This window comes from Ochotona curzoniae, unplaced genomic scaffold, assembly GCF_017591425.1.
Source record: "Ochotona curzoniae isolate NIBS_2020 unplaced genomic scaffold, NIBS_Ocur_1.0 contig_2210, whole genome shotgun sequence".
NCBI lineage: Eukaryota > Metazoa > Chordata > Mammalia > Lagomorpha > Ochotonidae > Ochotona > Ochotona curzoniae.
This window is the reverse complement of record NW_024465369.1, coordinates 20,246,976-20,256,062: the sequence shown is the minus strand read 5'-3', so window position 1 is coordinate 20,256,062 and position 9,087 is coordinate 20,246,976. Positions and strand designations below refer to the sequence as shown.

The window sequence follows — 9,087 nt, the reverse complement described above, 5'->3', positions numbered from 1 at the left end:
TAAATTATTTATAGTACTTTTATCTCAGGGAGGGTTCATCTCCCCTTCCCAACCAATGAAACTCATAGACTGCTATTTTTAGCAACAGTACCTCCAAAGTCTAAGTCAAGACAATCTGTAATGGCCACAGAAAGACTCTCATACCACAGTTTCTGAAGGGTTTCTCTCTCTCTTCTCTTCTCTTCTCTTCTTTTCTTTTCCTTTCTTTTCTAGAACCTATAAGTTTACTATTCCTACTATTGTGAAGTATATATTTCCACTATGTACAAGTCATGGTTGACAGCTTAATGATGAGGCTCTGTAAAATTGTAAAATGATTTGGAAAGTTTTATTTCCCTCATTGAGCTCTGTCTAGGAGTTGGAAAGTTAGAGAAATTTATTTGATCCACAACAGTATAAGCAAGAATTTTTTAAAAAGGATTTAATTATTTACTTTTCATTGGAAAGACTGATATACAGAGAGAAATACAAGGTACAGAGAGAAAGATTTTCTGTCCACTGGTTAGCTCCCCAAGTGGCCACAATGGCCACAGCTGAGCCAATCCGAATCCAGGAGCAGGAGCCTCTTCCAGGTCTCCCGTGCGTGTGCAGGGTCCCAAGGCCTTGGGCCATCCTTTGCTGCTTTCCCAGGCCACCAAGCAGAGTGCTGGATGGGAAGTGGAGCAGCCAGGATACGAACTGACACCTACATGGGATCCCAGTGGATGCAAGGTGTGCATTTAGGCACTAGGCTATCGCACAGGGTCCAAATACACAGAATTTAACAAAACAAGTGATCTATTTTAGAGTTTGTGAGTGTTAGCTATGAAGAGCAGTGCAGTGTCAGGTAAGACTCCACAGTTAGGGCACTTGAACAGTGGTTTGAAGGGTAGGTTGTACAGCGAAGGTCCTTCCAAGCTAAGAAAGCTAGAGCAGAGGCACATTCACATGAAGCAGGCAGTTTGGGAAACTAGTTTAGGACAGGAAGCTCGAAGTAGAAGTGAACAGGCAAGTGGTGGGAGCATAGAGGGAACAGCGACCATCATGTTTCATGTCTCCAGCTTTGACTCTTGAATAGTGGTGATGGAGGGTTTATTATCCTTGTAGCAAGAAGATTACTATCTTCCCTGGACATTTAAATAAAACCTGGCCTTGCCATTTGCTTGTGATATACCATATATGTGTTCATCTTAAATTTCCTCTTTCCCTGCCCAATATCAGAAAGCACAATAAATCAGTATCGTATGTGTCCATGTTGACCTTGGTAAATAGGCTACTCAGTACTTGCTATGATTCAGTGCTAGAGCTCTGCACTGATATTGGGCATCAATGTATCAGTTAGGGCACTTTGCAATTGAAATGATAGGAAATTCAATTCAAACTGACTCACTAACAGTGAACAAATTTGCTCAGCTAATTTGACAGTCCAGTTATACGTTCATCTCCAGGAGCAATTTGAGTCAGGTTCAATGTCTTCAGCACCCACTTTTCCCTTTTCCATCATTTAGATCTACCTTCTGTGTTAGCTCTATTCTCCAAGAGACTCATGCTCTGCGGTGGAAGCTTACATTTTCTTTTTCCATGATCAAGTACAATAAACAAAAGAAGAGACTTCTCCCTGTGGCTCCCACCCAATTCCTGACCAGTCACCATGACTATCCAGGGGGCAGACTACTCAATGGAAGAACAACTTTGTGTAATCACTCTTACAGATGAGTGATCTCTAGGTCATATTTGTGTGGTAATTTTGTCTGCAGTGACATACCTGGATGCTCGAGCTATGACCTCATGGCACTCCAAGTCTGGTCTGGGCCTGTTCTCTGATGACCTATTCGTCCAGTACCAGCTCCGAGCTCTTTCTTTGGCAAGAAGCTGGATCATTCTGTGTTTCTCATCCTTTGTATAGGTTTAACGGTATCCTTTTCCCATTTCAGGGGAAATCCTTTCTCCTTTGAAGATTCTTGAAGATACTTAGGCTATGTCTTCCGGCATGGAATTTAGTATTTTCAAAACAAACAAAAAAATTCTTAGACCACTCTTTCTGCCCTTCTCTTTTCTGTTTCTGGGTCAATAAATACCTAGCCAAAAACCATCTGAGAGTAGGGAAGCAAGAGAGAGGCAATAGCAGGAAGTATGGGGAGATGCAAGATGCAGATGTCATTTATATTGCAAATAATATCACAAGGTTTCATAAGTAGATTGATATTTCAAAATGGTAATGCATGAAGTCCCCATCCCCCCTTGCCATCTCAAGCTATGAAGAGGCAGAGTCCATTGGCGAACAACTTAGTTTGTCTCAGAGAAGTGTGATACTAATTAAGCCTTAGAAATTATGATATGCCATGCTTCCTACTAGCTTGGAATTTAGCTCTCAGTCTTAGCTATTTGTTCTTATGTATGCATGGCAAAGTTATATAATAATTTGTTTTCATCATTTTTAAGGTTATGCCCAAGAAAAAATAATTTTCTAAATTGCATTAGGTTTCTAGGAGTAGGCATCTATCCTAGAGATTAAGACGCCTACAGTTTGGGGATGGTATGATAGTTCAGTAGGTTAATATTCCACTCTGTGACAAAGGCATCCCATGTGGGCACTGGCTTGTGCCCCAGTTGTTCTATCTCCTATCCAGCTCCCTGCTTCTGGCCTGGGAAGGCAGTGGAAGATGGCCTGAGTCTTGGGTCTCCTGCGCCTTAGGACTGGAGCAGCTGAGACTCTGCCATCCAGTAGCCACACTGCCAGCTCACTGTTCCAGCACAGCGCCCTCGCTGCCCCTCTCTCCCCTGCCCCATGTGGCACTTCCACTGGGAGCACACTTCTGAGCACTCCAGGACACCTTCTGCTCCGTGGCAGAAAGCTGCTCACGTTGTCCCCAGACTCAACCTTGCTCACAGGCATTCTGTGTGCTCGCTTGCTTTTTGTAATGGCAACGAGAGTGACCAAGAGTGTGGAGGGGCCGAGCCTCCTTAGACTTGAGTATTTGTTGTGAGTACAACCTCCAAAGTTCTCCCAACCACGCTTTCCTATGATGCTCTTAAATAATAATGACAGCCACCCCCCAGCTTCTGATCTAGCTACCTGCTAATGTGCACACTGGGAAGCAGCAGATGATGGCTCCTGTATGTGTGTCCCTGCCATTTACATGGGAGACTATGCACCGCCTTCTAGCCTCCCAGCTAGAAGGTCGGTCAAGCCCTGCTCTTGCTGTTATTCGTGGATTAAACAAACAATGGATGGAAGATTTCTCTCTGTCTAGGCTTTTGCTTTTCAAATAAAACAAAAATAAATTTTTTAATGATTAGGATTTGTCTGCACTTATGAGGACTGAATCCTTTACCAGAGGGTAAAGTAGGATACGTAAAAGAAGAATTTCTAGCAAAACAAACTAAAGGAATGTTTGGATTTTCTGTTTACCATCTGATGATGCCACTGAATGAGCTCCAACCATGAAAACTGAAACTACCCTAAGTATTCAATAGAGGGAGGAATTATATCAAGTAATTAAAATTGACAACAGGAGAGCTCAGAAATCACAAAGGGAACTGTGATTTTCAGGAGAATAATGCCACTACCTCTCCTCCGATGGAAAAGCAAGCGGATGTGTTCCTAGGGTCAGGGGTCATTTGGCAGGCGCAGGAGTGTGATAGAGAATGTCCCAGCTCTTCCCATCTTCTCATTTTCCACTTTCCTGCTCAAGCTTCCCATTGAACAAACCTAGCTGGCAGCCAGGTCATAAGGAAGTCTTAAAAGTGTGGGGACTGGGGCCTGGCATGATGGCTCCATGACTCAATCCTTGCCTTGTACACTGTGGGATCTCATAAGGGTTTCATGTCCTGGCTGCTCCACTTCCCATCTAGCTTCCTAATGGCCTGCAAAAGCAGTTGAGGAGGGCCCAAGGCCTTGGGGCACGTGTGCACCTGCATGGAGACCCAAAAGCAGCTCCTGGCTCTTGGTTTTTGGATTGGCTTAGCTCTGACCATTGAGGACACTTGGAAAAATCTTTGTCTCTCCTTCTCCCTGTAGAACTGCCTTTCCAATAAAAATTTGAAAAATATATAAGAAAAAGAAAAAATAAGAAGATTGGTGACCTTGTGAGCTAGGCCAGAGGAGGGGAAAGAAGGGTCAGGCCCAGGATTCTCCACCCTCACACAGGGTTTTTGTTGTTGTTGTTGTTTAAGTTCAGCAATTACAAATCCTGGTATCAATAATTTATACTGACCAACAAAGTTATCATTTGGCCGTGAGAGATCAGCCTTTACATTAGGACTTTTATCAGAAGCCTTGCATATGGAGCTCTGTCCATATTACGAACTGAGGCAGAGAGACCTGCCATTCTGCTGTGCTTGCTTTTAAGAATTCTGCCTCCCTGGATTTCTTAACCTTTTAAATCAAGAAAGCTAGGTTTGTATCTTGGCTCATGCCTTCCCTTTCATTTGAAATACTGAGAATCTCTCGTCACTTTGCTGGCGAGCCGTCTATTTATCCATCTGAAGGCTGCTGAGATTTGCTTATACCAGAATTTCAATGATATTTTCCAAAATTAATTTCCATTTCAAGCACCAAAAACCAGACTGCACAGGACATGGCAAATATTTGTGCTCATTCCTTTGAAGCCTTAACCTGACTGCCATCACTCTCTAAATATAGATCAGGATTAACTGAGTAATAAGGCAGGAGTTTCTCTAATAAATTCCTCCTTGCTGTTACTGCAGAGGAGCCTTTCAAAGGATTTAACCTCAGGTAGACGGGAACTTTGGAAATATTGGGAAATGTCCACATTCTGAAACAGTCACACGTTTGAAAATCATAACAAGCTTTGTGCTATCATGGAGAGCCAAATAAAAGACTTTCCATATTTCCAGCCAGTCTCCTATTTCATAAATTTCAGCATCCGTTTCTGTTTTTACGAAAACTGGTTGTTTCACCAAAATTTCTACTTATCATAGAAGTGCGCTTTTTTTTTTAATATCACTCCCTCTAAAGCAAGACTCGTTTCAAATTTATCCAGTATAGGCTACTTATCATTCAATTTTTACGGGCAGGGATAATGGAGCACTGAACTCATGTGCAACAAGGAAAAGAACTGAAAGAACTTTAAAACTGTATGAGAAACTGAACGTTTCAGAAAAACAGCAGGGTAAGAAAATCCCTCTCTGTAAGAAACCAAAGAACCGCAAGTCACAGCTAAATAGGAGATATCAAACATTCTATGGAAAAAAAGAGACAGATGTGTTTTTAGAACTGGAAAAACACTGGTTCACTCTTAGTTGTGATCACACTTTGGGGGTGTCTACGTGAAGCAAATGTTTTGGCTCTAAACTTGTTTCTGTCACTTTTACAAGTTCTGTCTTCACCAACCTCAAGGCAGAGGAGGGAGTCAGGCATGTTCTGACTCAGGAAGGGCAGTCAAGAGGCCATCCCTTGTCTCAGGGACACCACTGGCTGGTAGACAATGTGCTGGCATTTGGCTACCCACAATTCACTTACTGAGGGAGGGGAATGGACTGCAGAAATGGGCCCAAAGTAATAGCAGGCTATAAATGCATCTGCAGTTGTGTGAATCTTTCCCCTTAAAGTAATTGCAACGGTATGGTTCAAGTCCCCCCCATCCCCTTCTGTTTCAGACTGGCTCTATGTACTTTTGATGAGGGGGTGAAAACACTAATACAAAAGACAGAATTATTCTAAACTGGTCCTTTTCCAGTGAAACGCTGAGTGTTCATTTTGTTTGAGCTAACTTTACACCTTAACCCATCTGCATCCTACACTGCCACTGTGACGGAGGGACCACCTCATTTTCAGGACCCGGAGGGCAAGGCAGACAGGGGTTGTGAATTGTGCAGGGTGGACAGAACCACACAATGAAGACAGCAAGCTGGGATTTCCTGGTCTTTGAACTCCCAGCTCAGGGCATGTCCTTTGTAGTTTTAACTTACTGAATCCCTTGCCAGCCCACGTCAACGCTTTGTTTGCACCTGCACACTATTTTATTTATGCCTCAGAAAGTGTGGAGTTCACTGATCTGAGACCTGTCACTCAGGAAAAATTTGTCCTCTGCGTGTGTTCTTTGGTGATCTGAAAAAGACCACCTCCAGTTGTGTTTGGGCACTGCCTGGGGAAAGACAAATGTGCCGGCCTGAGTAGGAAGCTGGCAATGCAAGTCTACACCTACACACACTATGTGGATCACAGACATGCGACCCTTTAAAAGTGGCAGCCTTGATTTAACAGTACAGAACACCGGAAGAATGTGGACTTTGAGAGAACTCAAGTAGGATGTGTTCAATGCCCATGGTGTGCTTGCACAAGGCATCTTCACGTACTCCAGGCTGCCGAGTTAACACAGGAACCTCAGTCCGGCCCCACGGAAGGCGCGAGCATGCCGTACGATGCAGATGGAAGTTGTGTGGGTTTGTCTTAAAACGCAGACTTAACGCTGCTAAAGCTACACCGACCTGTACTAGCATGGGTGGAGGGAAGCGGAGGAGGCGTCAAGATGTGTTAATTCAACTTGGGAGGAACACAGCGACCCCGCGGCTAACTCGTCGCCAACTTTCCTCCCCGCGGCGCCCGGGGAGCGTGCTCGGTGGCGACCCGGCCACCCGCGAGCCCCGCTCGGCTCAGGGCGGCCCCGGGCGGGGCGGGCGCAGAGCGGCTTCCGACCAGGGCGGCTTTATTGTTTCCTTTCGCCCTCCTCCTCCTCCCGCGCTCGGCCGCGGCGTCACTGGAAAGGCGTCCAAGCCGCCCGGCGGCGGGTTATTTATAGAGCGGGCTGCGCGCGCGTCACGGAGCCCTGCCCGGCTGACGGGGCCGCTGACGCGCTTGGCCGCGGGGCCGAGTCCGCGGGGCTGCGCGCCGGGCGCGGGCCACAATGGGCTTCTGTGTGTGCAGCTGCCACCGCCGGAGGCCGGGGGAGGGGACCGGCCGGCCGCCCCCGGAGCCCCCTCCCTCGCAGCTGGGATCCCCGAAAGGGAGCGGGCAGCTTGGCCCCCTCCCCGCATCACCGGCACCCCCTACCCCTGGCCAGGACCCGGGCCACGCGGGCTTTGATCCGCACCCCCACCCCCGCCCGCCTTCCCTTCTTTAATCAGTAAGTTCTTGTCCCAGCCTCCGCTTCCCGACGTCCCCGAGTTCCTCTCGCTTTCCCCTAGTCCCAAACGTGACCAGAGTAGGGGAATCCATCCGGCCCGGGGCGACCACTTTGGAGCGCCCCGAGGAGCGGGACCCGCACCAGGCGCGCCCAGCGGGGGATGCGGTGACCAGGGGCCGGGAGCACCGGGCAGGTAACGTATCCTGGACCGGGACCGGGACCGGGAGCAGGGGCTTTGTGGGGCTGGGGGAGGGGCGCGGGGCGGGCGCAGACGCCGGGCAGCCCTTCCGGGACTCCCCTCCTCCCCTCCGCGCGCTGCAGGCCGGGCTGGGTGTGTAGCACCGGGAGCGAAAGAGAAACTTTTTGCTCGGTGACTGACTGGAGGAGGCTCCTCCCGAGGGGCCGAGATACTAGGGACCCCGCGCCCGCCTCCCGCCGCGCCTCCCAGTCCACTCCCTCTTCCCGTCCCCACCCGCGCCCCCGCCCCTAGCCCTTTCAGATTCTGGACGCCCCCGCCCTGCGGAAGAAGGGACTGGCGAGGATTTGGGGGACTTTTCTTTTGGGATCCGGAGACCCGCTCTGAACCCCTCCCCTCTTTGCTGCCGCCAGTTGGGGGTGGGGGAGAAGCTTTCTCTGAAGCCCCTCTCACGTGGAAGGCAAGCCGAGAACTTGCTGTGCCTTCTAGGAAATTACAATCGATTTGTAATGCTCTTTCGCTAATTGGGAGTTCAAAATTAAACTTTAATAAAGCATTTGTGTCGTCTCGTCTAATTGTGAAAGCTTCCATTCGTCCTGGTAGATAGACTCTTTAAGTCTCAAGTTAATGGCGCTAAACTAGATTTCCCCCCCAAGTACAATTCCGTCAGCCGGCGTCGGCGCAGCTGGATTTCCGTAAGGTACAGATGTTGCTAATGGCAGCTTAAGCACGGATGGGCAGAGAGCATACGGAATGCAACATGTTGCCATATGGTTCCTTTAGCCTTTCACCTCCAGGGATATCAATCACATATATTCTGGGAGGAACTTAATGACTCTCTGAACAGCAAAATGAATTACCTGGTACAATTTATATCCCTTGACCTGATACGTTATAACAACAGGAAGAGAGCATCTCACAATTTCTGGGGTATAAATTGAGTCACAGAGCCACATTTCAAATTCTGTAACATCCATTAGTAGTTTGGGGAGGGGGCCCTATCCAGTACTGGCTGTAAAATCTATTTTTAATCTTGCCTTCCCCCTCCCAAAGTTTGACAAAACAGTTGGAAGTTGTTAGCAAATCGACTAATCGAATAGGGAGTGGAAAATGTGATTCCCAGAGCTAGTTAATTAAATAAGAGTTAGCAGTCTTTAGAAGCACCATACCTCGTAACCCAAATTCTCCAAGCACTCCTAGAGAACAGGAGTTATTTCAGTACAGCTCCGAAAATTCATTCGTTAAGTATTTGAAATTCCCAATTAAGAAACCCAAGTCATCTCTAAACTTTGGAAATCATAGAAAATATTTCTCAGAAATATGAAATATAAGAAATGTAAGTAGGATATATTCATCAAACCAATTTCTATACACTCCTTATGCTGGCACACACATACAATACATCCAATTTGTGCATCTCAACTTGAACCATGCAGGTACTGATTGTTTATTCCTGCCAACACAGTGACTGAAAACTGCTGTGGCTGCTAAGATCCTAACCGAAGCAGTCATTTCACAAGATTTATTTTTAAATATCATGGAGACTGAATGTTTTAACTGATTCCCTCTAATTTCAGATTTTACATGGCTGACTTTTATTCTGTTATTTTTGTTGTTGTTGTTGTTTGCTAAAACAGATCACACTGCGTGACAAGCAGTAACTTAAGGGTGAGGTGGAATATGTAAGGAGAGGTATTTATGGAGATCAGGGAAGAGATTAGCCAAGCAATACAGAACTCACTCCGGAAAAGGAAAGGATGTGAGTAACACGCAACTTCAAGTTTACTTGTTCAGGACTACCGGAAAGCTAGAGAAACACTTTCT

General features: G+C 46.7%; 1 long non-coding RNA gene across 1 annotated transcript; it reads left to right on the top strand.

Moving 5' to 3' along the window:
- The first annotated feature begins 6,849 nt into the window (after positions 1 to 6,849).
- Positions 6,850 to 7,819, top strand: LOC121150862. Its single transcript, XR_005883034.1, has 2 exons — positions 6,850 to 7,260; positions 7,558 to 7,819. It is a non-coding gene; the product is annotated as an uncharacterized LOC121150862 (long non-coding RNA).
- Positions 7,820 to 9,087: the final 1,268 nt, after the last annotated feature.